This window comes from Lathyrus oleraceus, chromosome 5 (genome assembly GCF_024323335.1).
Source record: "Lathyrus oleraceus cultivar Zhongwan6 chromosome 5, CAAS_Psat_ZW6_1.0, whole genome shotgun sequence".
Taxonomy (NCBI): domain Eukaryota; kingdom Viridiplantae; phylum Streptophyta; class Magnoliopsida; order Fabales; family Fabaceae; genus Lathyrus; species Lathyrus oleraceus.
In genome coordinates this window covers 237,447,693-237,469,806 of record NC_066583.1, presented here as the reverse complement: position 1 = coordinate 237,469,806, position 22,114 = coordinate 237,447,693, and positions in this window count along the sequence as shown.

The window sequence follows — 22,114 nt, the reverse complement described above, 5'->3', positions numbered from 1 at the left end:
GTTGTGATCCATGGCGTTGTTCACTGGTGTTTTTAAAGAACAATCACGAGTTTGAAAATCTTTGCGATTAACTCGAAAAATATCGGGAGTAACTTTATGCAAACACATTTACAAGAAGATATGTGCATGATGTGACTACGAATGTCTGTGTGCAGACAATGTAAAGACAATAAAGCTTGAATTAAAGTAAAAGAAGTTTAAAATAAATAACATTAAATAAATGTAGCAAATGACAAAATGAAAATATGTTTCGACTAAGGAAACATAAAGAAAAATTCAATGAAAGGGACCCAGACTCACATATCACTCAAAAACTATTTCACACTTTGGCTTGGGTACTCCAGTTCTAAAGATAAAGTATATAAAATTTGTGATCTTGATTACAACATATGAGCCTTCCATATATACTAAACTAAAAACAACCATTTCTAACAAATTTACTCCTAAAGAATCAACACGTTTTCAAATACATGCAACTCGTCTTCTGATGCACTACCACATCGCCGATACTTATAAAACGGTTGAAAACCATTATCCCATGTTCTCTAACTGCTCTTAGCGACTAGTAATTTCCTGTTTGTCAAAGGTAGTTGTTACTAGCACTAAGTCTCTTCTTATGACTTTGTTTCCTCAATTTTATAAGTATTTATAGCTTTTTGAAAGTCTCCCCCTCGACATGGTGTCGAGTGCTTACCCAGGTATGTTTTCCAGACTCTTCCAAACCATATCTCAAGGTCAATTCTTAAGATTCTTCCAAACTACATCTCAAGATGCTATTATTGAGATTCTTCCAAATCAATGCTAACACTTAGCATTTCTCTAATGCAACATTCATTTTAGAATTCATTTGAATTTTCTACTAAGTTAAAATTCCAGGCTAATAGATGCCCCCCAAAATGGCATTTTTTATCATATGATCAGATGGAAGAAAGGTGGTGTTTTTGTAACCCTTTGACACTATTTTCCCAGTCTTCACACATCACTTCAATGAAATGCCGCAGTATTTAGTTATTATTCTTTGGTCATTTTGAAAACTTTACACCAAAATGTCATGTCACAGACGTGTGTGCAATCGATCATGATCCCTCTCAATTTCCTAGGAGTTTCAATTAAACATGAAATCAAGAAAAACTCTCTTAATTCCATTTCCATATTTCCCAATGACCTTTCAAACACCATCTGTCTACTCAAGTGAGCCATGTGGCTAAGATCATTTGGAGGGGAAAAACTGAATTGTTTTCTCCTTCTGGTATTTAACATCTTACCCCTTAACGCCCTCTTCTCTTCATGAAACTCCTATAAATAATAATGGCACCTAAATCTCAATCTCATCCTTCCTTAGCTGCTGAAATTGATGCACCAGTTTACGTCAATAACCGTACATACGTTCTTGAACCTCCCATGGAGGATGGAAGAAGTAGCCTATGGTATCATGCTTCTCTCGTCCCTTATTCCATTGTTGGCTCTGTTCATGCATTCATGGGTCCTCTACCTAGGTGCACCAAGAAACCTCACATGTTGAAATAATTTTTTCCTACCTTCCCTGGTTATGAACCCTTGGTGTTCATGGATGCTCCATTCAATTTCAACTTCTTTAAGAATATAATGTTTCCTTCTTCTCCTCTAACTGAGGATGCCGATTACATCAAATGGATGAATAGCGTTGAAGGGAAGAAGAAGAAATTTTGGAGGGATTTTGGCATTTTTGGCTTAATCCAGCTGCCACGAGTTGGTCCCACATAAAATTCTCATATGCTCATTTATGCTATATGTTTCTAAGATACATCGGCCAACATGTTTCACCTTCCTTGTGGAATGATAACACATATTCTCTTTGAAATTGTTTCTATAATTGGGCTTCGATTAACTGGATAGGCCTTTGAGCCCTATACAAAAACAAAAACTATTTTTACCTTCATCATAACTGCTTATAGCTTCTTCATAAAGGATCACTAGGGTTCAACAGATCAAGTAGATGATCAGTAAAATATTGCTTTCATGACTTACTGGCTTTCCTGGTACATCTTCTATGCTAGAGATATCCAGGTGGCAAAGAAGTATGTTCCCTTAGCCATCTAACTTCATGAAGGGAGAAAAGTCTACCTGAGATGGTTAATTCTTTTTGTCCTATATGAATTTCTAGGGTTGGCCTGTGAATACTTGAAGAAAATGGAGAATCTTTATAGCCTTCAGATAGGTGGCCCTATCTCACTTCTATAATTGTGGCTTAATGCCACTTTCGAACCCTCCCTTAAGACTAACGTTCCTCCTAACAAAGGCGGGGGTTGAAGGCCTTAGGCTCGCAAAACTTACTCCTGACTATGGGAAAGTTATCTTTTCGGAGGTCTTCGAGAATTAATTCCAAATGTTTTATAGTTGTAAGACTTTCACCTCGACTATGGAACCACTTGCTAGTGGATAGTGTGGTCCTGAGTGGTTCAAGAAACCATTTCCCAATCCATGCCCACTAGAAGAGAATGAAAGACATTCTACTCTGCATGCTTGCTTCAATTCCGTAGCTATATGGTCGAGACTTACCTCTTCTAAGACAGGACTAAAGGTTGCTCCTTACCAGCCAAACTTAGAGGCCGGGCAGTTTGGTTTGAGCCAACAACTCCCTAAGTGTTTCATTCCTGAAGGAAATGGTTTCTTATTTTTCACCGACAATTCAACCGAGAAATGGCTTGAAAACTTCCACTACTTTTGCAAAATGAAAGAGGTTTTCCTTGGTTCCTACGACTATTCGCTTTCTTATCAATGCACTTAAGATTTTGCGGAGTGGTGGTTGCCCCATTATGCCAATATGTTATACCACACACTCATGTTGTAGCATTTGATTGAGGATTGTAGCGGTAAATTCATGACCATCAAGCTATGGATAAGCTAGACGTCAATTAAATCAGAGTCGCCACCGTGCTTTTATTGTTTCCAAGGGAAAAGGGAAAAGTATGAACAAAACCCAAAGATAAGAAATTCTCAAATCAAAACTAATAAAATGCTAGAGATTACAGGTAAGGGGGTTGGTTACACAGAGGGAAGGTGTTACCACCCAAAGTGTCCTAGGTACTCTTAGGGAACCCTTTCTTGTGTGCATATGTATTTTTGTACAAAATGATGTTAGCACAAAATAGAGTGGAAGGATGAGAAAAGAAATCATTAATTATATTTTTGTGTTTGACAAGACCTTCGGACTTGTGCCTACGTACCAACACAAAATGAGGGATCGAAACCTCGTAATTCGTGGTAATAATTTCAAAGCGAATGCATTGCTTTTAACAAAAATTTAAGTTTAACAAAGGCACAAAAGCCCTAAAATGGTTTAAATGAGTGTTTGTTCTTTTTGTCTTTTGAAATTTTAAGTCAAGTATAGTTAAGTTCATTTACAAGTTTGATTAGGAAAAGATTTTTAAAATGCAATGGCATAAGGCCAAAGTTTCTAATTTGCAAAATGGTCTAAGTTTAGAAAACAAACACAAGCAAAGAATATTTTAAAAGGAGGGAGAGATTTGAAATTAAAGAATTAGGGAAGATATGAAGAGACTAATCCTAAGCAAAAATTAAAAGTTAAGAGTTGAAAAGGTCCGACCAATGAGCTGCAATCCAATAGACAAGAATGTGATATAGAAACCCAAATTCCCTTGGACTTTAGAATCCAGCAATATCAATACTCAAAAAGCAAGGTGAAGAGCAAGGCATCAAATAAAGATAGCCACATCCAAGCCTAACAACTTAATAATCTTCTTCATAATTTCCCATGCATCAGATGAATTCAAAGATAGGCACTAGGCACAGGTTCAAAGTAATAGCTTCAATCAGACCATGTAGAAGATGAACTCGGAGGGAATCACAATACTTGCTTTAGATGAAGTCTCAAATCACAAGCACTTGTTTTCATGAAATTTGGCATTGGCCAAGTCCTTTTGCATAGGGTGTGTTGCCTAATTCTAAGTCCAATGTCTCAAAGCAAACCAACAGTCTACACAAAATGTCTTTTAGGGTTTTTGTTGTTATTATGTACCTTAAGGTCAAAAGACCATAGACACAAACAAGTAAATACAAACACAATATATTCATAAAGTATGGCTCAAGTGAGCAAAGTAAAAATGGCATCAAAGTAAAAAATTGAATGGTATGAATAATGGTAAATGAAATAAGACTTGAAATTAAAGTGCATAAAAGTAAATGACTTGAAATTAAATGTTTGTTGTTAGTTGATTATAAGTTAGTATTGCTTTTGTTTTTGTTTTGTTTAAGACATTCTTTGGAGAACACTCAACCCACTTGTCACAAGCATGGATCTTTGAACCAAGACATCTTCCAAAGGAAGGAAAAAAGGCCAAGTTTCCATACAATACCATGAAAGAGGGGAGACTTACAATCTCACTTACTATAATGCTATGCCTTTTTGTGTCAACAATTTAGTGCTATTTTAAGCAATCGTAATTGGACATATGTAGAAGTCACAACTATTTGAGGTCGGGCAATAGAAATTTTAGTGTTAATGCATGTTAGAGACATGGTATTATGAACCATGCTCCTAAAATATACCACACTTAAAAAAGAATATGCAAAAGGGTGGACCTAATCCCATCCACACTCATGTTGATTTTTCAATCAACTAGCCTTAGGATATGGAGATATCATAGGTCCATGCCATGAATGAATAGAGAAGGGGATTGAGATGAAGAGGGAGGGGAAATGGAATCAACACAAATTGGTCAAAGAAGGACTTTTATCAAATTAAAATCATTCATTCATTTTGGGAGATAAAATGTACATTTCATCAATCCCCTAAATCCAATGACTTTAACTCAACAAAGTAAAATCAACCTTGACCAAGGCCCAACAACACAAGTCAAACTCAACAAGTCAATATCAAATGCTCGACACAATTCATTTTGCAATTAAACAATTAAAATCAATTAAATAATGCATTAAATTAAATTATGATTTGTCAAATTCCAAAAAACCTCATCAAAACACCAAATAAATGACCATTGGATTTATCATAGGTCAAACAAGGTCAGAGGACCTTGGAGAAACTTTTTCATAATTTTTGGAAACTTAAAAGTATTTTTAAACAATTAAAAATATTCACAAAATAAATTAAATCATGAAAAATATTAATAATGATCCAAAAAATAATTTTAATTCAGAAAATGAATGAGGAATTTATTTAAAGATTTTTGGTGAAACTCTCATATTTTTTGGATCAATATTAAAATTAATATGAATTAATGAAAATAAACCAAATAAAAGGAAAAATCAGAAAATAGAAAATACGTGGACCACTTGATCTCCCTCATTAATTGAGGTGGCAAATCAAGTGGCTGTTAGCGTGCATTCCACCATGGTCTTGAGTCAATGTGCAACACAAATGGTAATCCAAACCAACGCGTGAGATTAAATCATTTCAAATGGATCATGTGGTTCTGATGAATGATAACACATCACCGGAGGCAAAGTTCCGGTCTCCTTCTCCAGTGAGCTTCACCGGACTGGTTCACTCACAACCATCACCAAAATTAAATATAAGGACATGAATTTAAAGTAAAAACGCCTCTGAGCTCGAATCTGGCCTCAATTTATTCTAACTCCAAGTATATTGAGAGATACAATGAGTTGAAATTTAAGGTGCACGATCTGAGTTGCTTCGATTTAACCTCAAAGCAACTCAATCTTGTTGCCTACATTGGTAGGACTTCAGACAACCAAGGATCCAAGAGAATTATGGAGAATTGAGTGAGAATCAAAGAGATGAAAATTTCTGGAAAATACCTTCAATGCAGGTCTGTGCTCGATTGATCTTGCTCTCGCTTTCTCTTGATCTTGTTCAGGACACTTGGAGGAGCAGAATTGAATGGATGAAAAGGTCAGGACTCTTGGAGTTTCAAATCTCAAAATAGTGAGATTCAAACTCAATTTCCAATGGAAATTATCAAGGTTATCCTTTGAAATGAGGGGGTTTGAAGATGTAGATTCAAAGATGGCGCGCATGGTCCTTCTTTCTAATGCATATAGCCTCTATTTATAGCCAAATGGTTTGATATTTGCACACTTGAAATGAAATCCAAAAATAGCAATGTGCATTGCATGGGTGCATGGGCGTGTGCATGCCCATGAAATCACTTCTTCTAATCTATAATTAAGTAAAAGCCTTGCTGAGATCACATTGGAATGTTAGGCAATGGTGCATGGAAGTTTCAAGTTCAATCTTGCCAGATGAGGATCCAATGTTCAAACCATGCGCAACCCATTCAAATCTTGTCCAAAATGGATTAAATTTGACTTTTTGGAAAGGATAGATCAAGAGGAACAACTTTCATGTTGGACACTTTTTCATTTGAAGCTTCGATCATGATCAATTTTTAGGTGGAAGTTGGGAAAATCAAACATGTCAAAAGCATTTCTAAATGTTAAGCCATATGTTCACTTATTCCACCTTGGCTAACTTTTAGTGTGAGCTTCAAATGAGAAATTTTCCTTCATCAAAGTTGTATAGCTCTCAAAGTCCTTCAAAATGGTCACTAATTCCACCTTATTTGGATTTAATATGAAGGAGTTATGCGGGTTTGAAGTTGAGGAAAATCACTTGTTCAAGGGCATTGGTCCAAAATGACCTATAACGTATCCTCATATCACATACACATAAAAGTTGAATTAGCTTTTCCTCCAAACATAAAAGTTATAGTAGACATATTGAATTTCATTGTGCAACTTGGAAATATTTCATATCATAAAAATTGAGCAAGTTATGGTCTTGGGAAGTTTCCCTCCAAATTAGGGTTTAGACAAAATGACCTATAATCTTTCACCATAAAAAATGACTTTCCAAGAAAAACTAGCTCTAGAAATCAACATGAAAGTTGTTTATAATGCCATTTAGAGTAACGTTTATCTTGGAATCATTTTCATATGACAAATATCGTAGGATAAAGGGTCTAGGGAACCCCTGTTTTGATCAGATGAAATCCTCTGGTCAACCACCATCAACCAACTTGCTAACTTGCAATTCTCTTGACTTTTGGGACCCATGGAGGATAATATATGCATAAGATGATGAAATTTGAAGTATACCTTGAATTATTTGATCAATTGTAGAAGAAGCTTGTTGGAGAAGTTGCACAAGATACCCAGATGAACTAGGGTTTCTAATGCAAACCAATTCCAAACTCTTGAAGATTTCTTGATCAAAATAAGATGTGAAGATCACGGGGATTCATATATTATGCTTAAAGCCATAGTAGACCACTTCTTGATTGAGCTCCTTGCAATGAGGGTCTTAAACCCTAGATGTGAGCTTGATGAATCAAAGGTGAGCACATGCCCTACCTACAAAAGAGTTAGTGCATACAAAGACATATTTTTGGTATTTTGGTTAGTAAAGATGATAAAATACAAAGTATGATACAATCAAATGGGGCTTGGTGATCTCTCCCAATTCAAACCCAATCAATCAGCGGTAAGTAGGATGCCAAGTTGTGATCCCAATGCTTATGCATATGATGAGATAACATGAGGGATCTTAGGCTCAAAATTGGGGTCTTACAGCTGGCCCTATTTAAGGACGTTCTAACTAAGGAGATGAAGGTTAAAATATTTGCATCGACATAGTAGAATGGGCTTAAATAACAACATATAGAAATAAATTTTGGTCCCTAAGAGGCCTCATGATGCATATGATATGAATGTTAAAATAAATCTCTGTAGGGAAATGTTGCCACAAAGGAAAAGAATTCGGAAAGACTGAAAGTCCGCAGTAGCATAATGCATTCCATAAGGAAAACTCACTGGGGAGACAGAGACTCTGGGGGGATAAAAGGAGTGTGCGTAGGCCAGGATACGACTTAAAACTGCTGGGAGACTAGAGGGATTCCATGAAAACAAATCAATGGAAAGACTCAGCCGAGGAAAGAAGGACATCTACGGGGGAAGCGAGTAAATTAGAACAAAGCTGAAATACCCAAGTCGAGCAGGAAAACAGAGATTTCACTAAGGAAATGCACACTCACACTCAATTGGGGAAGAAATGATCTTCAACAAAGGAGTAACAAAAGTATATTATCCACTACCGATTACTAGGTAAGGAGATAACAAAATCTGACAGAGAGGACATCTGTTACCGGTTAGGGTAAACATATCAAGGATGACTCATTGAAGGCAACCAGGAGGCGTATTCATTACCAGTTACTGGGTAAGAATGAACTGCTAGGAAAAGCCAAAATAGGATTTACAACTATCGGTTTCTGGGAAGAAGACCAAAGGGAGAGAATATCTGTCACTAGTTAAAGTGAACATATCAAGGATAGACTTAAAGGAAAGAAAACCCGTCATCGGTTAAGATGAACATATCAAGGATAGACTTGCCTGGGGGAATCAAGGAGGATATTTGTCATCGGTTAGAATGAACATATCAAGGATAGACTCCGAGGGGAAGAATAGGAACTATATCTATTAGTTACTGGATAGAAAACCACGAAGAGAATATTTGTCATTAGTTAAGATGAACATATCAAGGATAAACTCTGCAAAGGGGAAAAAGCAGGATTTACAACTACCAGTTACTGGGCAGAAAACCGCAAAGAGAAGCAAATATGTCACCAGTTAGGATGAACATATCAAGGATTAACTCTCTGGGGAACAAACTAGGGATTACAACTACCGGTTACTGGGTAGAATACCAAAAAGAGAAGGAAATCCGTCACCGATTAGGATGAACATATCAAGGATATACCTCCTGGGGAAACATGAAATAAATCCACTAGGGAGAAAAAGGGGTTACTCCTGTCGGGTATTGGACAGAAGTAACAAACTGCAAACTAAGAAGAATATTACCAGTTACTGGGTAATAAACTCTTAGAGGACCAATGGCATCTATCTAGGTAAGATCTAGAAAGAGACGGTCAATCAATACTCAACCCAATGAGGATATAACTCAAGGGGAGTGGTTTTGTCCAGATAATCAACTGGGGAGGAAACTGAAATAATAATCATCCACGAGGAAATAACTCAGTGGGGAATAAGAGAAAGGTTACACTCTTTCTGCTTAAGGGGCTGACACTCTATAATTGAAAGAGGACAGACACACTAAACCTGCATGGCGATAAAGTACCACCATAGCAGAGAGTCAAAATAACAACGAATCACGAAATGTAATGATTCAATAATGAAATTTTTTAATGTATATGTATATGTATATGTATATGTGATGATTATGATGACAAAACGACCGCAAAAGATACAAATGTCACTGACTTGAATCATCGATACGACTCTCGTCCAATCCACCCAAGAGGGAAACCACTACCGAAGAAGAGATCAAACGTCTCGAAGGCTCAATCCTGGTCGGGGAAAGCACAACGATCTGCTGAGGAAACTGCTATCAAGTCTGCAGGGAATTTTAGGTTAACACTATATCAAATGGGAAACAACCCTGCAGTGGAATAACACAAAATAGCTTCTCAGAATAAGGGAGAAATTCTGACTGGGGATGACCCTGATGGTGATTTGCGGAGAAGCCAAAATTCTGCCGAAACCAAACAAACTGCGGAAATAATGCGCCTACAACTCAAGGGAGGCCAACAAACTCGGCTAGGAAAGCCAACAAACAACGGGTGCTGATATGCTGTCGAGGATGAAAGATAGGGGTCACGCCAACTGCTTGGGGAGAACCAACAATGCTCCACATTTATGGCTTACCGTTTTCAAACTGCTGTTGGTATTCTTTTTAATTAAATCGATTGCTTAAAATAACTGCTTTTATATATTTAAGAAAACATGATTTTGATTTAAAACTTAATTTCAAAAATGATCATAATAAAGTTTAAAACTATTTGGCTGAATAATAAATAAGAGTAGAAACAATTGGATAAAAACTCAACTTTATTTAATAGAATGGTAGTCTGTAAATGACAAGACTCCATAGATCTTTACAAAATTTAAAAATGGTAATTTACACAGAAAAAGGGCTACATTGAATACAATGATCACTGATCCTTCTACAACTTCTTGATGTCCACGATGCTCTTGGCCGGCTGGGGATGATGAATCAGAATTGACCGACTTGCTCAAGAATGTCTTCAAAACTGAAGATCAATAGGATGTAGTTACTTGCCATAATCCCTAATTTTTGCATAAATAGCCCCAAGGTGGGTATTCAATTGATCGGGATAATTCTTTTTCTGTTTTTTATCTCTAACTTTTTCCTGGATCTCCCTTTCGGGTTCAATCCACTGAGACGCTCATTTTTGCCTAAGCCGCCCTTTCTGGTTTTCAACTTAGCGAGCTGTTATTTTCTTTTTTAGGCGAAGTATTTCTTGATTGCATATGCGTTCATAGGAAGAGTGAACTTTTCACCATCCATAGTTGTAAGAATTAAAGCACCGCCTAAAAAGGCTCTCTTAACAACATATGGGCCTTCATAATTAGAAGTCCATTTGTCCCTAGAATTTGGTTTGAAAGATAGAATAATCTTGAGCACAAGGTCACCTTCTATGAACACACGAGGTCTGACCTTCTTATCAAAAGCTTTCTTCATTCTCTGTTGGTACAACTGACCATGACACATGGTAGTTAATCTTTTCTCTTCAATCATATTCAGCTGATCAAACCTGGTTTGACACCATTCAGCTTTAGTCAACTTGTCTTCCATCAAGAAACACAATGATGGGATCTCAATCTCTATGGGGAGCATAACTTCCATACCATAAACAAGTGAGAAGGGGGTTGCCCCTGTTGAAGTGCGGATGGATGTACGATACCCGTGCAAAGCAAATGGGAGCATCTCATGCGAATCCTTGTACGTCACAACCATCTTATGAATAATCTTCTTGATGTTCTTATTTGCAGCTTCAACAACCTCATTCATCTTAGGTCTGTAGGGAGAAGAATTATGATGTGCGATCTTGAAGTCTTTGCAAAGAGCTTCCACCATATTGTTATTCAAGTTCGATCCATTATCAGTAATGATCTTAGTTGGCACACCATACCGGTATATAATCTGATTCTTGATAAACCTGACAACCACTCGCTTGGTTACATTCGCATACGATGCCGCTTCAACCCACTTTATGAAGTAGTCAATTGCCACCAAAATGAAACGCTGTCCATTTGACGCTTTGGGCTCAATAATGCCAATCATATCGATTCCCCACATGGAGAAAGGCCATGGAGAGGAAATGTCGTTCAATAGTGTCGGAGGAACATGAATCTTATCCGCATAGATTTGACACTTGTGGGATTTCTTCACAAACTTGCAATAGTCAGATTCCATTGTCAGCCAATAGTAACCTGCTCGTAACATCTTCTTTGCCACATCATGTCCAATGGAATGAGTACCAAAGGAACCTTCATGGACTTCAGCCATCAATAGGTCTGCTTCGTGTCTATCCACGCATCTGAGCAAAACCATATCAAAGTTTCCCTTGTACAATACATCACCATTCAGGTAGAAACTGTCGGCTAATCTTCTCAAAGTCTTCTTATCTTTCAAAGATGCCCCAGGCGGGTAAATCTGACTTTGGAGGAAACACTTAATATCATAATACCAAGGCTTCTCATCTTTGACCTCTTCAACAGCAAACACATGAGCTGGCCTATCAAGACGTATCACAGTTAAATTGGGAACCTCATTCCAATACTTCACTACAATCATTGAAGCCAATGTTGCAAGAGCATCTACCATCCGGTTTTCATCTCGAGGGATGTGATGAAACTCAACCTTTGTAAAGAAAGTTGAAATCCTCCTTGCATAATCTCTATATGGTATCAAACCGGGTTGATTCCTCTCCCATTCACCTTTGATCTGATTCACGACCAAAGCTGAATCTCCCTAGACATCCAAATACTTGATTCTGAGATCAATGGCCTCTTCAAGCCCCATAATGCAAGCTTCATACTCTGCCATGTTGTTTATACACTTGAATGTCAATCTAGCTGTAAATGGAAAATACGTGCCAGGTGGAGTAATGATCACTTCCCCAATGCCAATACCATATTGATTAATAGCTCCATCAAATACCATGCCCCAATGGGAACTAGGTTTTGGCCCTTCTTCAAGCAATGGTTCATCACAATCTTTCATTTTCAAGTACAAAATCTCTTTGTCAGGAAAATCAATCTGCACTGACTGGTAATCTTCAATTGGTTGGTGAGCCAAATGGTCAGCCAAGACGCTACCTTTGATTGCCTTTTGAGATCCGTATTCGATATCATACTCTGATAACAACATCTGCCAACGGGAAATTCTCCTAGTTAAAGCAGGATTCTCAAAAATGTATTTGATTGGATCCATTTTGGATATCAACCAAGTAGTATGATTCAACATATATTGACGCAGACGCTTAGCAGCCCAAGCCAATGCGCAACAAGTCTTCTCAAGCACAGAATACCGAGTCTCACAATCGGTGAATTTCTTACTGATGTAGTAAATAACATATTCTTTCTTTCCAGTTTCATCTTGCTGACCTAGAACACAACCCATACTCTCGTCAAGCACAGTCAAAACCTGATCAACGATCTTCCTTCCACAGGCAAAGATAGAATCTGAGGTTCAAGCAGATACTCTTTGATACTGTCAAAAGCTTTCTGGCAATCATCTGTCCAATCACAAGACTGATCTTTCCGAAGAAGTTTGAATATAGGCGCATATGTGGCAGTCATGTGTGAAATGAATCTTCTGATATAATTCAGGCGACCGAGAAAACCTCTAACTTGCTTCTCAGTTCTGGGCGCAGGCATCTCTTGTATTGCTTTGACCTTGGCAGGATCAACTTCAATACTCTTCTCGCTGACAATAAAGCCCAACAAATTACCAGAACGAACACCAAAAGTACACTTATTGGGATTCTAGCGGAGTTTGTACTTCCTCAAACGCTGGAATAGGTTCAAAAAATGCTCAACATGTTCCTCTTTATCAATGGATTTAAAAATCATATCATCCACATAGACTTCGATCTATTTATGCATCATATCATGAAAATGAGTAGTCATTGCTCTTTGGTAAGTTGCACCAGCATTCTTTAAACCAAAAGGCATCACTCTATAACAGAATGTTCCCCAGGATGTAATGAATGTGGTCTTCTCCATATACTCGGGTGCCATCTTGATCTGATTATATCCGGAAAATCCGTCCATAAACGAAAAGACTTTGAATTTAGTTATATTATCTACCAAGATATCAATGTGTGGCAGAGGGAAATTATATTTCAGACTGGCTTTATTCAAATCTCTATAATCGACGCACATATGGAATTTTCCATCCTTCTTAGGAACAGGCAAGATATTGGCCACCCATTGCGGATGCTCAGTAGTAACAAGGAAATCAACATCAATCTGCTTCTGCACTTCTTCTTTTATCTTCACTGGCATATCATGATGAGTTCTCCTCAACTTCTGCTTGACTGGCGAGCATCCTGGCTTTGACGACAATATATGCTCCACAATCTCATAATCTAAACCAGTCATGTCTTGATAGGACCAGGAAAACACATTTGAATATTCTCGGAGAAGATCAATCAACCCCTTCTTCACTTATGGACACAGGCGAGACCCAATCTTGACTTCCTTCACATCGTCCTCGGAACCCAAGTTGCTAGCTCAATCTGCTCTTCAAATGGTTGAATGGCTTTTTCCTCGTGCTCAAGTAGACGAGACAATTCATCAGATACTTCTTCATCACTTTCCTCCTAAGCCTCAAACACAGGGAATTCAAAATTTGGAGAAGTCTTCATCTTCAACAATCCAATTGTTGCAAGCTTTTCCATGCGTCACAAAATTGGTGTAGTCTTCATCTTCATCACCCTCGATCACGGCAACTAAGTGTTGTTCATTACCATGAATGAACCATCTGCAACGAAAAATGGGTTGCATATCTTCACCTCTAATCACAGATGAACCTCGTTGGAATCCCAAACCGGCTCTGCTCTTGTTGTTGGCGACCTCTACCATCTGTCCCCATTGGTTAAAATTACTGTCTTCAACAATCTTTTGTGCATCTTTGAATGAGGACATAGGTGCCCCAACTCTCTTTTCCTCTGCAATAGATAAGGCTTGGAATGGAGTTCCAAACTGATCCCTAGCTTCTACATAAGAGAAAGACGATAGGTGGCTTACCAATAAAGCCTTCTCCCCACCGATGATAACCAACTTTCCATTCTTGACAAACTTCAATTTCTGATGCAACGTTGATGTAATGGCTCCTGCCTCATGTATCCATGGCCTTCCTAACAAGTAGCTATAGGCCGGGTGGATATCCATTACCTAGAAAGTAATTTGGAAATCACTCAGACCTATCTTCACTGGAAGGTCCACTTCACCGATCACAGTCTTGCAAGAACCGTCAAAAGCTTTGACGATCACACCACTATATCTCATCGGAGCTACTTGGTATGACAACCTTGACAAGGTTGACTTCAGAAGTACATTCGGAGAAGAACCGATGTCGACCAACACATTTGACAGAGCATCCTCCTTGCAGTTTATTGAAATGTGCAACGCTAGATTGTGATTTCTACCTTTCTCGGGAAGTTCCTCATCACAAAAGCTCAAATTGTTGCAGAAAGTGATGTTAGCCACAATATGATCGAACTGATCAACCGTAACATCATGCTCTATATATGCCTGCTCCAATACTTTTTGTAATGCTTCTCTATGCGCTTCAGAGTTCATAAGCAGAGATAACACCGAAATCTTGGAAGGAGTTTGGTGCAACTGCTCCACCATATTGAATTCACTTTTCTTAATCAAACGAAGTACCTCATCATCATCACTAGGCTTCAAACCGTTGGATTCACCAGTCTGAGACTTTGGAGCGCTAGTTGGATCTACTGTAGACACTTCCACCTTCTTACCAACTGAACAATCTTCTACATTCTTTGGGAACACCGACCCAAAAACTCGACCGCTACGGGTCACCTTTGTAACATCAGCTATGCTCACAATAGAATTGGTCATAGGACAAGGAACCTCTTTACCATTCTCTAGCATGGTAGCATTGTACTGATATGAAACAACTTTATCGGATGCATACGGGAATGGACCCGCTAACCATATAACCAATGACGATACTGATCTATTGTTGTCACTATTACTGCTGCTATCAAATTTGATCACCACTCTCTCTAGTGTTTTGAATACATACACTATGACATTCACATCATTATCCACGTGATGGGACTGGAGAATCTGAATCATACATTCATCCATCAACCTCTAGATGTCTCTCTTCACAACCACGCAACCTCGAGGGTTGACATTGCAAATTGCACATCCATCATGGTCATGCTCACATTCGCTCACCAAACAGATATCCTTGTGCATTGTCCCCAAGGACCTTCTAATGAAGCGGACATCAAATACCTTGAAATCTCTAGGACAACCATCTACCATATTGACAAAAGGGTTACCATGAGCAGGTAGTCGATTAGCTTTGACATTCGGCGCACGATCCTCAAAGGAGACCATTCCACTCTTTACCAGCTTTTAGGTTTCATACTTTAGGGGGTTGCAATTCTCGATATCATGACCGAGAGCTCCTTGGTGCAAGGCACAACGAAGTTCCGGTTTATACCACCATGGAAGTGGTTCAGGGGTCTGTGGGGGATTTCTTGGTTGCAAAAGGTTCTTGAGAACCAAGGATGGATATAATTCAGCATAAGTCATAGGAATCGGGTCAAAAGAGACCTTCTTCCTCTCAAAAAATTTTTGTTGTTGATGATTGTTGGTATTGTTGTTGTTGTAGGTGTTTGTTCTTTGCGGTGGTTGTTGTTGACATTGTTGTTGAATTGGTGTTGATTGATTGTTTGAAAATACCAGAATGACTGATGATACTTGATGATGGTGTTGACAGGGTTGTTGACTCCTTCTAACATTAGGCCCCCTTTGCCTCCCCATTGATACTGCATTGGTCTCAGCTTCCTTCTGCTTAGCGAAACTATTACCATACCTCTTGCTGGACGAAACTTCCTCTTTAGACAACCGTCCCTCTCAGACACCCTCTTCTATTCTCATCCCCATGTTTACAATTTCGGTAAAATCACTGGGGGCACTGGCAATCATGCGCTCATAATAAAATGAGCTTAGGGTCTTGAGAAAAATCTTGGTCATCTCCTTTTATTCCAATGGAGGGTTGATCTGAGCGGATAACTCTCTCCATCGTTGAGTGTATTCTTTAAACGTCTCTTTATCCTTCTAACACAATGATCTTAACTGGTCCCTATCCGGCGTCATATCCATATTATATTTGTACTGCTTCACAAATGCTTCTGTAGCGGGAAATTCATGATCATCAAGCTATTGACAAGCTAGAGATCAAATAACAAAAGTCGCCACCGCGCTTTTATTGTTTCCAAGGGAAAAGGGAAAAAGTATGAACAAAACCCAAAAAGTAAGAAGTTTTCAAATAAAAACTAATAAAAGTCAGAGATCACAGGTAAGGGGGTTGGTTACACAGAGGGAAGGTGTTAGCACCCAAAGTGTCCTAGGTATTCCTATGGAGCCCTTTTTATGTGCATATGAACTTGGCATAAAGTGATGTATACAAACAAATAGACTGAGGGGATGAGAAAAGAATTCATTTATTATATTTTTGTGTTTGACAAGACCTTCGATCTTGTGCCTATGTACCAACATAAAAATGAGGGATCAAAACCTCGTAGTTCGTGATACAAATTTCAAAGTGGATGCATTGATTTTAAAGAAATTTAAGTTTTGAAAGGCATAAAGGCCTAAAAATGGTTTGAATGAGTTAGTTCTTTTTGGATTTTTGAAAGTTTAAGTCAAATATAGTTAAGTTTATTTACAAGTTTGGTTTAAGAAAAAAAATTGAAAATCCAATGGCATAAGGCCAAAGTTTCTATCTTTTTTGCAAAAGTGGTCAAAGTTTAAAATAAAAGTAGTTCACACAAAGAAGATTTTTAAAAATGGAGGGAGAGATTTTGAAATTAAAGAAATGGGGAGAAGATGAAGAGACTACCCTATGTACAAAAATTAAAAGTTTAGAGTTAAAAAGATCTGACCAAATGGGTAGCAATCCAATAGACAAGTGTGTCAATAGAAACCCAGAATTCCCTTGGACTTTTTAGAACCAAACAACACACAAATGCACAATTATATCATCTTGAATAGCAAGGCATAAAATAAAGATGGCCTCATCCAAGATTTATCCATTCCATGATCTTCTTCAAAATGGGCCATGCAACAGATGAATTCCACAACTCATAGGTTCAAAATAACAGCTTCACAATGATCATGTTGTAGATGAATCTTAGAGAGATCTTCAAAGTTGTATCATATGGATTTCAAATTGCAAGCACTAGGTTCTTCAACAAATTGGCATTGGCCAAGTCCATTAGCTTAGGGAGGTTGCCTAGATTCTAAGTCCATTTGTCCAAGATCAGGCCAACAGTCCACTCAAAAGTTTTTTAGGGTTTTTGTTATTATTATGTGCATTAATGGTCAAAGACCACACAAACAAGCAAAGTATACATAAACAAAATATATCACACAATATCGTCCAAATGGACAAAGTGAAAATTTCATTAACATAAACAATTAGAATGATATGAATAATGACAAATGAAATAAAGTGCTAAAAGTAAATTGCATCAAAGTAAAAACTTGAAATTAAAAGTTAATAGTTAGTAAGTTAGAAGTTAGTTTGATTTTACTTTTCATTTCAAGACATTCTTTGGAGAACACTCAACCCACTTATCACAAGCATGGATCCTTGAACCAAATCATCTTCCAAAGGAAGGAACGAAGGCTAAGTTTCCACACAATACCATGAAAGAGGGGACACTTACAATCTCACTAACTAGAATGCTTATGCCTTTTATGTCACAAATTTAGCGCTATGTTAAGCAATCGTAATTGGACTTATGTAGAAGTCACAACTATTTGAGGCCGGGAAATAGACTTTTGGTGTTAATGCATGTTGGAGGCATAGTATTATGAACTATGCTCATGAAACATACCACACGCAAAAATATGCAAAAGGTGTGAACTAATCTCATCCATACTCATGTCAAATTTTCAATCAATTAGCATTAGGAATTTGAGATGTCATAGGCCAAATGGAAATGAATGAATGAAGAAGAGGAATGAGATGAAGTGGGAAGGGGAGAATGAGATCACAAATTGGTCAAAGGAGGACTTTTACCAAATTAATATCATTCATTCATTTTGGGAGATGGAATGTACATTCCATCAATCCCCTAAATCCAATGATATTAACTTGACAAAGTCAAATCAACCTGTACCAAGGCCCAACAACAAATAGTAAACTCAAACAAGTCAAATACAAATGGTCAACACAATTTAATTGGCATTTATTCAATTAAAAAATAATAAAATAATGCATTAAAATCAAATATGTTTTGTCCAATTCCTAAAATCTCATCAAAACACCAAAGAAATAGCCATGAGATTTATCATATGTCAAACAAGGTCAAAGGACCTTGGAGAAAAAAATTCATAATTTTTGGACACTTAAAAATATTTTTAAACAATTAAAAACAAATGAAAAATCAATTAATTCATGAAAAATATTAATAATGATCCAAAAAGATAATTTTAATTCAGAATATGAAAGACAAAAAAATTTGAAATTTTTTGGTGAAAGTCCCATATTTTTTGGATCAATATTAAATTTAATATGAATTATTGATGAAAATGAAATTAAAATAAAATTTGAGAAATTCTAAATTACGTGGACCATCAGATCTCCCTCATTAATTGAGATGGCAGATCTGATGATCCAAAGCACGCGTTCCACATAGACATGAGTCAACTGCGTGGAAAATCTGGTAATCAACACCAACGCTCAGGATTAAAACGTGAGAGAAGGATCATGTGGTTCAGAGGTTGGCCAAGTCATCACCGGAGCCAGAGCTCCGGTCATCTTCTTCGGTGGACCTCACCGGACTGGTCAACATGAACCATCACCAAAAAGAAAAGCAAGGACATGATCTTGAAGAAAAAATGGCACTGAGCTCGAATATGACCTTCATTCACTCTAATTCCAAATATATTGAGAGATATGTGGAGTTGAAATTTGAGGTACATGAACCGAGTTGCTTCGATTTGACCTCAAAGCAACTCAATCTTCTTGCCTACATTGGTAGGACTTCAGACAACCAAAGAATCAATAGAATTGAGCAAGAAATTTAGAAAATCAAAGAGTTTATAATTTCTGCAAATTACCTTCAATGGAGGTCTGAACTCGATGGATCTTGATCTTGCTTGTGCTTGGACTCACTCTACTTGCTTGAAGGAGAAGGATTAAGTGGTTTAAAAGAAATGGATTCCTAGAGAATTGAATTCCAAAACAGTGGAGATTCAAGCTCAAATTCAAATGAATTTATCAGGTTTATCCTATCAGAGATGAGGGTTTGCAATGGGGGATCAAAGTTGGTATTTGCACACTCTCTTTCACTTTCCAAATTTGGCAGATGTGATGTAATGTTGCATGGGCGCGCATAGGCCTATGAAATGATGGCTTGAAGTCCATAATTGAAGATCAGATATGTTGAAGTAGGCTTGGATTGCAAGGCACATATACATTGTTGCTTGAAGATTGATCCATGCCAAATGATATCAGCCTGTCTAAGCCATGCGCAACCTATGCATTTCTCATCCAAAATGAATGAGTTTGAGCTCTTCGTAATGGTGAGATCAAAAGGAACAAATTTGATGTTCAACACTTTTTCATTTGGAACTTGGAACTTGGAGAAATTTGAGGTGGAAGTTTGGAAAATTTTGACATATAAATTTTTTTCTAAGTGTCAAGCCATATGTCTCAATATTCCACCTTGCTTAACTTTTTATATGAGCTTCAAATGAGAAAAGTGTCTTCATAAAAGTTTTAGCTATCTCAAAGACCTTCAAAATGGTAACCAATTTCATGTCATTTGGATTTTAAATGATAGAGTTATGCATTTTTGAAGTTTGGAAAAATCACTTGATCAATGGTATAGGTCAAAAGTGACCTATAATGTAGCCTCATATCACATGCTCAAAAAAGTTGAAATAGCTCCCACTACAAACATCAAAGTTGAAGTAGACACATTGAATTGTGCAACTTGGAAATATTTCATCTCATGAAAATTGAGCAAGTTATGGCCTTGGGAAGTTGACTTTCAAATTAGGGTTTAGAAAAAATGACCTATAATGTTTCAACATAGAAAATGATTTTCCAAGCAAAACTAGCTCTAGGTCTCAACATGAAAGTTGTTTGTAATGTCAGTTATAGTAAGTTTTCTCTTGGAATAATTTTCATATGGTGAAAAATGTAGGAGATAGGGTCTAGGGAGACCCAGTTTTGATCAGATGAATCCATCTGGCCAACCACCATCAACCAACTTGCTAACTTCTAATTCTCTTGACTTTATTGGCTCATGTTAGATCATATATGCATAAGATGATGAATTTTGAAGTTTCCCTTGAGAAATTTGATCAATTGGGGAGATAGCTTGTTGGAGAAGTTACTCAAGATACCCAGTCAAACTAGGGTTTCCAAGGCAAATCACCCTCAAACTCTTGAAGAAAACATGATCAATATAACATGTAGAGATCATTGGGACTCATATATGATGTTCATAACCATTGTTGAATCAATTCTTGGTTGTACTCTTTGTTCATGAGGGTCTCAAACCCTAGATGTGATCTTGATGAATCAATGAGATCATGCCCTACCTATAAAAGAGTTAGACAAATACAAAGACATATTTTGATATTTTGGTTAGTGAAATGATAAAATACAAGTATGATATAATCACAAAGTGCTTGGTGATCTCTCCCAGAACAAACCCAATGAAAGAGGGGTAAGGAGGATGCTAAGGTATGATCCCAATGCTTATGCTTATGATGGAATTGCATGAGGGATCTTAGGGTCAAAATTGGGGTCTTACAGCTGTCCCTATTTAAGGACATTCTAACTGAGGAGGCGAAGGTTAAAATCTTCATGTCGACTCAATAGAATGGGCTTAAATAACAACATAGAGAAACAAATTTTGGTCCCTAAGAGATATCACGATGCAAATGATATGAATGCAAAAGTTAATGCTTTGTGGGGAAATATTGCCACAAAGGAAAAGAAATCAGAGAGGCCGAAAGTCTGCGGAAGCATAATGTATTCCGTAAGGAAAAATCACTGGGGATACAAAGACTCTGAGGGGATAAAAATGGGACTTATGCATAGGTCAGGCTACGACTCAAAATTACTGGGGGACTCGAGGAAATCCATATAAAAAATGGAAAGACTCAGCCGGGGAAACAAACAACGTCTGTGGGGGATACGAATAAGTCAGGATAACACTGAGGTATTCGAGTCATGCAGAGGAACAAAGATTTCATTAAGGAAATGCGCACTCAACTCAACTGGGGAGAAATAAAATTTCAACACAGGAGGAGCAGAAATCTATTATCTACTACATGTTAATGGGTAAAGAGATAATAAAGATTTGACAGAAATACCATCCGTCATCGGTTAGGATGAACATATCAAGGATGACTAGCTGAGGACCGCCAGGAGGGAATATTCATTACCGGTTATGGGTATGAATAACCTTGCTGGGGATAACTGTAGAAAATAGGATTTAAAACTACCAGTTACTGGGCAGAAGACAACGGATGAGAGTAACCGTCATTGGTTAGGATGAACATATCAAGGATAAACTCAACAGGGAAGAAAATTTGTCATCGGTTAGGATGAACATATCAAGGATAAACTCGCCTGGGAAATGTCGAGGAGGGTACCCGTCATCGGCTAAGATGAACATATCAAGGATATACCAACTGAACAAAAAGGGAGAAATTACATCTATCGAATACTGGATAGAAAACCGTCGGAGAGAAAATCGGTCACCGGTTAGGATGAACATATCATGGATTATCTCTGCAAGGGGACAAAGTAGGGTTTACAACTACCGGTTACTGGGTAGCAAGCCAATCAAAAAGAAGATCTGTCACTGGGTAAAGTGAACATATCAAGGATAGACTCTAAAAAGGGGAGTAAAAATAGGGATTACATCTATCAGTTACTGGATAGAATACCAAAGGAGAGAAAATCTGTCACTGGTTAAAGTGAACATCTCAAGGATAGACTCCTGCGCATGAG